Consider the following 11,784-nt stretch of genomic DNA (forward strand, 5'->3'; position numbering starts at 1 on the left):
ATTTGACCACTGTAATACAGTGGAATTGCAGAAGCATCATCCCTAAACTAGATCAATTTAAATTTTTAGTTCATAGTTCTAACTGTGATGTATTTTCCCTCTGTGAAACATGGCTTTCATCAGCCGACGAACTGAATTTCCACGATTTCAACATTATTCGCCTCGATCGAAATGACTCGTTTGGTGGCGTACTATTGGGGATCAAAAAATGTCACTCCTTCTATAGAGTCACTCTCCCATCGATGACAGGTATTGAAGTTGTCGCTTGCCAGACACAAATCAATGGCAAAGACTTCTGCATTGCCTCGATATATATTCCTCCAAGAACCATGGTCGGCCGCCATCAGTTTTTTGATATCATCGCGGCATTGCCGGAGCCGCGGCTAATCTTAGGTGACCTCAACTCCCATGGAACAGCATGGGGGTCACACTATGATGACAGCCGTGCCACGTTGATTTATGATCTGTGCGACAACTTCAACATGACAGTTTTAAATACAGGGGAAGCAACTAGGATAGCCAACCCTCCTGCACGGGCAAGTATGCTAGACATATCACTTTGCTTTTCTTCATTATCCCTGGATTGCACGTGGAAGGTAATCCAAGATCCCCACGGTAGTGATCACCTGCCAATAATTTTATCGATCGCCAATGAATCAGGTTCTCGTGAGTCAGTCGATATTGCGTATGACCTCACGAAAAATATTGACTGGAGAAAATTTGCAGAAATAATATCTGAAGCATTCATTTCGATGCATGAACTTCCTCCCCTTGAAGAGTATAATTTTATATCAAGTTTGATTTACGATAGCGCACTTCAAGCTCAAAAGAAACGTGTACCGGCTACCACTTTCCGACGTCGTCCTCCATCACTTTGGTGGGACAAGGAGTGTTCAAAGGTCTACCTTGAAAAATCATCCGCTTTCAAAAAATTCAGGAAAACTGGATTAGTGGAATGGTTTCGAAAGCACCAAGCTCTAGAAGCCAAACTAATAGGTCTGATTAAAGCAAAAAAGCGTGGATATTGGCGGAAGTTCGTCAATGGTTTGTCAAGGGAGACAGCTAGGAGCACTCTTTGGAATACGGCTAGAAGAATGCGTGGCTGGAACCATACAAATGAAAGTGAGGAATACTCTGACCGTTGGATTTTCAAATTTGCAAGGAAGGTTTGTCCCGATTCCGTTCCTGCACAAAACGTCGTACGCGACATTCCGCTCCAAGGCGATTATGAGAATTTTTCGATGGTAGAATTCTCAATTGCACTTCTCTCATGTAACAATTCAGCTCCGGGGTCGGACAAGATTAAATTCAACTTATTGAAGAATCTTCCCGACTTGGCAAAACAGCGTTTACTGAACTTGTTCAACAAGTTTCTGGAGCTGAATATAGTCCCGCATGACTGGAGACAAGTGAGAGTGATAGCCATACGAAAACCCAACAAGCCGGCTTGCGATCACAACTCGTATAGGCCGATTTCAATGTTATCCTGTATTCGTAAATTGTTAGAGAAAATGATTCTACTTCGTTTGGACAAGTGGGTCGAAACGAACAATTTGCTGTCAAATACGCAGTTTGGCTTCCGCCAAGGTAAAGGGACGAACGATTGTCTCGCGCTGCTATCTTCTGAAATCCAAATCGCATTTGCTCGCAAAGAACAAATGGCTTCCATTTTTCTCGATATCAAAGGGGCATTTGATTCAGTTTCCATGGAAATTCTCTCAGAGAAACTTCATAATCGTGGACTTTCACCAATTCTGAATAATTTCCTGTACAATTTATTCTCAGAAAAGCACATGTTTTTCAATCATGGCAGCTTGAAATCTTCTCGATATAGTTTTATGGGCCTGCCACAAGGCTCCTGCCTAAGCCCCCTCTTGAACAGTTTTTACGTCAATGATATAGATGATTGTCTAACTAGAGATTGCACGTTGAGACAACTTGCAGACGATGGAGTTATTTCCATCACGGGTACTAATTCCGCCGTTCTGCAAAAATCTTTGCAAGATACCCTGAACAACCTGTTCACGTGGGCTCTCAAGCTGGGTATCGAATTCTCTACGGAGAAAACCGAAATGGTCGTTTTTTCTAGGAAGCACGAACCCGCCCAATTCCAGTTTCACCTATCCGGTAAAGCGATCAGGCACTCGATGTTTTTCAAATACCTTGGAGTATATTTTGATTCTAAGTGTACCTGGGGGAGACACATTGCGTATTTGAAACAGAAATGCCAGCAAAGAATCAATTTTCTCCAAACAATTACCGGAACATGGTGGGGTGCCCATCCAGGAGACCTCATTCAGTTATACAAAACAACGATATTATCAGTGTTAGAATATGGCAGTTTTTGCTTCCGATCAGCTGCCAGGATTCATATTCTCAAGCTGGAGAGAATACAATATCGTTGCTTGCGTATAGCCATGGGGTGTTTGCATTCGACACATACGATGAGTCTCGAAGTTTTGGCAGGAGTACCCCCGCTTACTCTTCGGTTCACAGAATTATCCTACAGATTTCTCATCCGTTGCAAGATCATGAATCCATTGGTGATTGATAACTTCGAAAATCTACTCCAACTGACTCCTCAGTCAAGTTTTATGTCTTTATACCATGAGTACCTTACCCACGACGTGCACCCTTCACCAGGCATCTCCAACCAAGTTTGCTTCCCATACTTTTGCAATTCCTCTGTCATTTTTGATCTGTCCATGCGACAAAAAATCCATGGAATCCCAGATCATCTACGCTCCGATTATATTCCGGAGATATTTTCGGCAGAATATGGGAAAGTTAGATATGATAAAATGTTCTTTACTGACGGTTCATGCATAAACGGGTCCACTGGCTTCGGCATCTTCAATGAAAATTCCAGTGCCTCTTTCAAACTCAAAGATCCTTGTTCCGTGTATGTCGCTGAACTGGGTGCGATATACTACGCTTTAGGGATCATTGAAACATTGCCCATCGACCATTATTTTATTTTTTCAGACAGTCTCAGCTCAATAGAGGCAATCCGCTCAATGAAAGTTGATAAACGCTCATCTTATTTCCTAACAAGAATAAGACATCTATTGAGTGTTTTGGTCGAAAAATTATTCAAGATTACCTTAGCATGGGTTCCCTCTCATTGCTCGATTCCGGGGAATGAGAAAGCGGACTCGCTAGCTAAGGTGGGCGCTTCAGAAGGCACACTTTTTGAAAGGCAAATTGCTTATAACGAATTTTTTCACATTCCTCGTCAGGACACACTCGTTAGTTGGCAGCGCATGTGGAGTGAAGATGAGTTCGGTCGCTGGTTACACACGATTATCCCTAAGGATTCGACGAAAGCTTGGTTTAAGGGATTGAATGTCGATCGTGATTTCATTCGCGTGATATCTCGGCTTATGTCCAATCACTACAACCTAAACGCGCATCTCTATCGCATTGGGCTCGCAGCAAACAATCTTTGTGATTGTGGCGATGGCTACCACGACATCGAGCATGTTGTCTGGTCGTGTATCCGGTTCCATGCTGCTCGCTCTCAGCTCTCTAGAGCACTAAGAGCAAAAGGCAGACAATCGGATATCCCCGTCCGGGATATCTTAGGTAGCCGTGATCCTGATCTTCTGCTTCATCTATACCTGTTTCTCAGAAACGCCGATGTCAACGTTTAATGATGTTTCCTTCGTTGTGTCCCTGTTTCGTATCCCTCCTATCCGATCTATAAACTTTTACTTAGTCGCGGCAATACATACACACACTCTTTACAGATGCACGGGCCGAAGGTTGTGCAGTCCACTGATTATTCAACAAGAGCCAAAGGTTGTACCGCTCATGACAACTCTACACGAGCTGATGATTGCGCCGGCTAGTGACCATTCTATCCTGGATTCCTCGAGTCGAGAAGACGCACCACGCTAGATATGGGGTACAGACTAGGGGTGCGTTGCTGATTAATGGGCAGCTGCATCCCAATAGGAAGTATCCCGTGTCGGGCACAGGTACAGATCATTGAAGACAGCAACATCACAATTACGAAAACACTTGTAATACTAACCTCGAGCCAACCGCGAGTAATCGGTTACATATTACTAACATAGTTATAAGGCAAACATTGTCGAAATATTGAACTCCCGGCCCCGTCAGGTTGACGCCATATGAGCCTTAATAAAAATATATATTTTGGATAAAAAAAAAAGACGGGTGGGTAATGTCGGGGACATAACCGGAGTGACGTAGGACTATACAAAGGGGACAGCTTTTGTTAAATATATTGTTTTATTTTCTTCTCCTACGTGAATACCTACCTATCTACCTTAAAAATGGATTAGTTTACTGTTTACTCTTCATGAATATGTTGATGGTTCTGAAAAGAACCTTTGGTGTTGTGTTTTTTTTTATCACTCGATATTCCCATCTTGTTCGGTTAAACCTTCCTGTTTAGCTATTGCGTTTGCCACTCTCCACAGCTTTCACAGTTGAAATATTTCTTCTCATCCAGCTTGTGACATGTTGTTCAGTAAATTACATTTGATGCGACGTGCCGGAGAAACACTTTGCCACTCACTGAAACTAATTGTTGCCTTGATGAGCGCCGAACCGAAGCTGCTCTGTTCTTGATGCGGGTTTTCTGATTGTCGTGAGCAGCTTTGCAAGCCAACTCGAGCACTCCGACGGCCGAAACTCTATAATCTCTGTTAGGTATACTGGTTCTCCGGCACCAATCCGTTCGGCCTAGTTACCCTTACGGAGCAATCAGTGAATGCGACCAACAGGGAACTGGAGACCTGCACGGTTCGAGTGAGACTTTGCCTTTCCCTCAACTTGTCCTCCTTTGTTACGTCCACGATGCCGATTCCGTACAACCACACGGGTTTACGGTTTGAAAGAAAATAAGATATTTTTTTGGGGTCCGCGTGTTTTATACTCTAGCGGTACACACTCACAGGATAGAGACAAATCGGCAGACTCAGCCAGAGGGGCGAGTCCAACGAGACGAACGAATGAGCGTTAAAAGGGAGCGATGGCAAAAAAATACATTCCCACCCCCTTCCACTCCACTAATCCCACCCAAATCCTTTCCACTCCTTTCCATCCTATCCTCCTGAGAAGGGCCTTTTTGTTTATTTTGTTTTTGGAGCGCGCCTTTCGCTGGGTCACTGCTTCGGTCCTCGGATCAGTAAATATTTACTTTTCTTTACAGCATATATTAAATATCTTATGAAGCATAGGATCCCTTCCTACCTTCTTCTTTAACCGAGAGTCGAGCGGACAGATCTGATGAGTGATTTTTTTGGTTTCCCTTTCGCCAGTCCCCTCTGGGCTGGTTTTATTGTGGCTCTTCACTGGGCTAGAGGCGAATGAACTGCAATGTTTAAAGCCTCTTAAAAACAAAGAAAGAAGAAGAAAAATACATTCATTACTATTTGTTCGCTCGTTGGATTCACATGCAGGCTAAAAAGGGTCCTTTTCAGAATCACAAAATTATCTTCAATCTAAATAGTTTATTGTTTTGTTATCACTCGATATCCCCATCTTGTTCGGCTAAACCTTGCTGTTTAGCGATTGCATTTGCCACTCGCCACAGCTTTCACAGTTGGAAAATTTCTTCCCATCCAGCTTGTGACATATTTTACAGTAAATTACATTCAATGGCACGTCGCATTACCACCACTCAGTATCGGATTGGAGGTAATTTTAACCTGTAGGTATACTGGTTCTCCGGCACCAATCCGTTCGGCCTAGTTACCCTTACGGAGCAATCAGTGAATGCGACCAACAGGGAACTGGAGACCTGCACGGTTCGAGTGAGACTTTGCCTTTCCCTCAACTTGTCCTCCTTTGTTACGTCCACGATGCCGATGCCGTACAACCACACGGGTTTACGGTTTGAAAGAAAATAAGATATTTTTTTGGGGTCCGCGTGTTTTATACTCTAGCGGTACACACTCACAGGATAGAGACAAATCGGCAGACTCAGCCAGAGGGGCGAGTCCAACGAGACGAACGAATGAGCGTTAAAAGGGAGCGATGGCAAAAAAATACATTCCCACCCCCTTCCACTCCACTAATCCCACCCAAATCCTTTCCACTCCTTTCCATCCTATCCTCCTGAGAAGGGCCTTTTTGTTTATTTTGTTTTGACGTAGGACTACGTCTTTCATTTCTATACCGGGGTGTAAAATCAAAGTTTCGAAAACGAAAGCGTTACGCCGGAGACCGAGATTTTGAGCGTTAATAGTTCCTAAACAACTGAACGAAATGGTATGATAAACACTTCATTCGAAAGATAAAATGTCTACGCGTTATATACTTGTTACTTTTTGATCCAAAAACTTGTTTCAATAGTCTTAAAATTGCTTTCAAAACAGGCTATTGAAATCACCAATCGGTATATAAGCGAGCGGCGCTCGGAAATCCACTCAGTTCTAATTGAACAGCGATTGGAGCATGTTGTCGCTGTTGCGGTGAAGCTCTTTATTTATCATGAAAGCGCGGATGAACGGTGTCACCAAGAGCCTGTTTGTGCACCCTAGGCCAGAAGGGAATCTATCAGGTGGAGAGTGATGCCACAAACGGTTCCCTGGGAAGACATCGCTACACACACATACACGCGCGGCTATTAACAGGTGGTTATCGAGTTGGCATTAACCACTGGTGGGCTTCCAGTATCGAGGAAAATGTGGAAATATCTAATCGTTACTGAAAATAATCTGCCAGTTCCTCTGGGAATTTTCAAAATATATTCATGTGAAAGAGTTTAATTGAATGTTTTCTATCCATGTAACACTGTGACCAAATACATTAGGTTTTGTGATTTTTCAATCAATCGCAATCAATAGGATAGCTTCTGAAGATTATTCTTCCCCATCAGTAGGATATTTCCGTATCCAATATTGTATGCGCCCGCAATCGATTATTGCTCAGTCGCCGAAAGTTCCGAGCTCAGAGAGTTCATTCCCCTCTAGTTTGCCTTCCAAATTGCCATCGTAAACCACACCTTCTCTCGATTCAATCACACACAAAAAGCATACTTAAGCGATATTCTGGTGGTGAGACACATTCATTTTTCGTGAGGACATCGACAAGACAACATCGTTGCCTAACGTGCTGTAGGAGGTGGACGGCGAAGGATCGACACATACACGCGCAGAACTCTTTCCGTTAGCATGCCTTTCAGCATCGAGAAAGTTCCGGAAAGATCTAATCATTGCTGGAAAATAATCTGCCAGTTCCTTTGGGAATTTTCAAAATATATTCATGTGAAAGAGTTTAATTGAATGTTTTCTATCCATGTAACACTGTGACCAAATATGTTTCAATCAAGTGCTATTAACAGGTGGTTATCGAGTTGGCATTAACCACTGGTGGGCTTCCAGTATCGAGGAAAATGTGGAAATATCTAATCGTTACTGAAAATAATCTGCCAGTTCCCCTTGGAATTGAAAATTACATTCAAGCGAAAGAGTTTATTTTAATGTTTTCTATCCATAAAATATCCATATAATACATTTGGGTTTGTGATTTGTCAATCAAGTGCAGTTAGCAGGAAAGCTTCTGAAGATTATTCTTCAGAACAAGGTTTTTCGTATCCTATATTGGATGCATAAAACCTTGTGCCTCCAACGTAACGCTTTTGTTTACGAAGTCCCCCAAATATTCATTTATTCATTCATTCAGAATGGATTTAGATTCAACTTCAAACAAATGATTTCTAAATCAACGATAGTCCTACGTCACCCTTGCGGTTATACCATAGATATAACCCTCTTCCTGTTTTTGGAGCGCGCCTTTCGCTGGGTCACTGCTTCGGTCCTCGGATCAGTAAATATTTACTTTTCTTTACAGCATATATTAAATATCTTATGAAGCATAGGATCCCTTCCTACCTTCTTCTTTAACCGAGAGTCGAGCGGACAGATCTGATGAGTGATTTTTTTGGTTTCCCTTTCGCCAGTCCCCTCTGGGCTGGTTTTATTGTGGCTCTTCACTGGGCTAGAGGCGAATGAACTGCAATGTTTAAAGCCTCTTAAAAACAAAGAAAGAAGAAGAAAAATACATTCATTACTATTTGTTCGCTCGTTGGATTCACATGCAGGCTAAAAAGGGTCCTTTTCAGAATCACAAAATTATCTTCAATCTAAATAGTTTATTGTTTTGTTATCACTCGATATCCCCATCTTGTTCGGCTAAACCTTGCTGTTTAGCGATTGCATTTGCCACTCGCCACAGCTTTCACAGTTGGAAAATTTCTTCCCATCCAGCTTGTGACATATTTTACAGTAAATTACATTCAATGGCACGTCGCATTACCACCACTCAGTATCGGATTGGAGGTAATTTTAACCTGTAATTGAACATTTGCGATGACAGTGGTACAGTGTCAACTTTCAATGTGGGGTCATAATTTGGACCCCGAACTCTATGTTTACAAAAATGTCCAACTGAATATGTCGCATTACTGGTCCGTCCAATTAGCTAAATGTCGAGATAAGTGTAAATTACTGTACTTTCAATCTAGAAGCAATTTAAGAATTGGTGAAAATCAATAAGCTCAGAACAACTGCCAAATTCACATACTCATCATATCCTGGCAAACAAATTATGAAAAAATCAATTTGTGTTTTATTATTATTCTGGATAATGTTTTAGAAAGCATTGAACTGTATTTCCTAAACTCTTTTTTGGAAGGTTTAATGGCCCTGAAAAGCGCCTTGTTTTATGGAATGGTTCCAATTTAGAAAACTTAGTAATCGTGGTTTTGAAAAAAAAACCATTTCGAACGCCCTCGATGCCGCCTTGTTCTGGATTTGCCACCAAAGCAGTTTGTATAAAGAACAAACTTTTTTCTTCTGCTACCTGATGCCGTTTTGCGATTGCGTTTGCCACTCGCCACTCGCTGCAACTGCCTGTTGTCTTGATGTCCACAGAACCGAATGTGTTCTGTTCCGAATGCGGGTTTTCTTATCGTTGCGAGCAGCTTTACCAGCTAACTCGATCACTTCGGCGGCCGAAACTATATAACGGCGGCTAGGTGGACTGGTGCACTGGTACTAACGCGCTCGGCCTAGCTACCCTTGCGGGGAACTCCAGATCAACACGGTTCGAGCGGGATTTTGCCTTTCCCTTCACTTTTCCTCCTTTACCATGTCCGGACATGGCTGCTTGGGTTGGTTTGTTGATGTGTTGTGATGCGAACCGATGTGGTGTACGGTTTGAATGAGAATGATTGTTACGGCAGCGGAGCGGGGATTTTTAAGCTGACTGGCTGGCTCGAGAATTACGCATGTGTGAGACTGCGACCAATGTTTCGTTCATTTTTTTCTTTTTCCTTTCCAATCGTGCTTCATTCTATTTCGCTGCTGCTCTGGTTGCCCATTTTGGTCGGTACGATTTGAGAAGCACAAAATGGACCAATCAAAAATGGGCACATAGTGCATTTTGACAATGCTTGATATTTCACAATTATTCAATTATTTATCTCAAGAAAAATTAAATGTTATTCGTTATGATAGATGCGTAGATATATTTCCTATCAATTGATGCAAAAACCTTTGCGATCTATTGAGAAATGCTCGAGTTATAAGCGTTCCAAATCTTGCATTTTTTCCTACTTGTTCAGTGCCTAGATTTCCATTTCACCCCCTATATCTTCCGGTTAGACGTAGTCCTACGTCAAAAAAAAAATCTATTGCCACTGTCTTATTTCGATTTAGCTTTGCCCCCGCTATAATTTCAAATTCGTCAAAAAGTTTAAACATACGTTCTATCGTTGGTTTTGTAGTTACAATCGCCGTAATATCGTCAGCGTATGCAACGCAAACATCGCCATCACATATGCTCTCCAGCCGTGTGAGTAGTGGATGCATATAGACCACGAAGAGCAGCATAGATAACGGATCTCCCTGACGTACAGACCGTTCTATGCGGATCGGTTGTGACAGGCGTCCATTCATGAGCAGCCGTGACGAAGAGGTATCTTAAACTCTTGAGATCCAGCTAACGAAACTGGGATTAATCCCCAGAGATAGTAGGGTCCGATGCAGGAACTCATGGGAGACCCGATCAAACGCGTGCTCCAAGTCGAAAGAGATTAATTTTCCTTTTTGTTTTCTCACTATCATTCGGGCTACACGATCTTTCAACGTGAGTGATGCTTGTTTGAACATTTCTGCGCTTCGCTCAGCACACGATGAGTCCGGAGTAAAAGTTCTAGACGGGCTTTCATTACTCTGCTCAGAATCTTATAATCTACGTTGAGCAGGGTGATCGGACGATATGATCTTGCTGTTTTATCGCCACCTTTCTTTTTCACTAGCACTATAGTGCCATCGGTGAACCCTAAGGGGAGCTCACTGCTTCTCGCTTCATTAATTACGAAGTAAAGTTCTCTGTATATTATGTCGAAAGTTTGTTGGTAGAACTCTACCGGTAGCCCATCAGCACCCGGTGATTTTCGTTTTTGCGATGTACGGATGGCGTGTTCTATCTCATTGATGGTGATCTCTTCCATCAGTGTTGTGTTTACGTCGTCGTTCTCGGGGATTGCTCTCTCGCATTCGAAGTTTTCTTCTGGAATTAGCATCGTTTCTTCCGCCGCGTACAGGTTAACGAAGTAGCGAAACACGTGTTGCTCAATTTCGTTAGAGTCCAAGTGGGATTCGCAATACCCGGAATTGAGTATGACCGTTGAATTTGAGGCATAAATATATCTTAAAATTCATTATAACTTTCAGATCTTGCGGAACAATGGGGATTCATACAAGAATACGTGGCAGCATTCGCACCCGTTTCCGAGGCTACCAAAAATATACAAGTTGTGCATACATCGCTGCCGAACTTTTACCTAGTGTGGATCAAAACTGTAATGGAGGTCGGAAAAATAAAAGAAAACCGTTTCACAGAGTCACTGTCCATGGCATTATTCAGCAGGTTAATACCACAAAAGGAAAACATGGTCTTTAAAGCAGCTCTATTGATTGATCCACGCTTCAATTACCTCAACTCTTCATTGTTTTCTATCGACGAAAACGAAGAAGTTCGAGTGAGTAAAAATAATGAACATATCATGACTCCTATGATTTGAAGCTTCTTCTTTACATTTTACAGAGATTCATCGTTGCAACATGGAACAGATTGAACAATACTCGAAACCAAACCACGAATCAGATAGCTGTACCTGTTAATGTTCAACTGCCGAGCAACCAGGATGATCCAAATATTAATCTCGACGCTTTCCTAACAGAAATGTTCGCTTCCTGAGCCAGGAGCCTCGCAAACATCAGAAAACTCCTTCCTTCGACAGCTCAGTGCCTTGGATTTTGAACCGCATCAGAACCATTCCTTTGATCTAAGAAAACATTGGCTCTCACGTAGAGGAACACATCCTGAACTGTATGAAATTGCAATGCTTTTACTCTCAGTACCATCCAATCAAGTCTCTGTGGAACGCTCTTTCAGTGCGCTGGGTCAGTTATGAACAAGTCTTTTATATGTTTCACACATGCAGAAATGTAACATTTTAATTTTTTAGAAAAAAAAAACAAACCGATCAATATGTACATATCTAACCATAATTATATTCTTATATTTTATAAATAAAGTATAAATGAACACATAAATAATACGGTATGCAGAATAAACCGGCAGCTTCTGCTGGAAATTGTATTTACAATACAGGACCTTGTTAGTGGCCTCTTCCTATCAGCTCGGATGATGCCAACATCACAGGGTTTGAAAATTAGAAAAGTACCCACATCTCGGCTGACGCAACTGTTAGTAGGGTTCAGAGCCAATCAAACCGCC

The 11,784-nt window shown here is 42.2% G+C and overlaps 1 long non-coding RNA gene across 1 annotated transcript; it reads left to right on the forward strand.

The window, feature by feature from the left end:
• The first annotated feature begins 10,518 nt into the window (after window positions 1–10,518).
• Window positions 10,519–11,457, forward strand: LOC129771818 (uncharacterized). Its single transcript, XR_008742482.1, has 3 exons — window positions 10,519–10,659; window positions 10,716–11,023; window positions 11,089–11,457. It is a non-coding gene; the product is annotated as an uncharacterized LOC129771818 (long non-coding RNA).
• The last annotated feature ends 327 nt before the right edge of the window (window positions 11,458–11,784 follow it).

Source organism: Toxorhynchites rutilus, chromosome 2, assembly GCF_029784135.1.
Source record: "Toxorhynchites rutilus septentrionalis strain SRP chromosome 2, ASM2978413v1, whole genome shotgun sequence".
Classification (NCBI taxonomy): domain Eukaryota; kingdom Metazoa; phylum Arthropoda; class Insecta; order Diptera; family Culicidae; genus Toxorhynchites; species Toxorhynchites rutilus.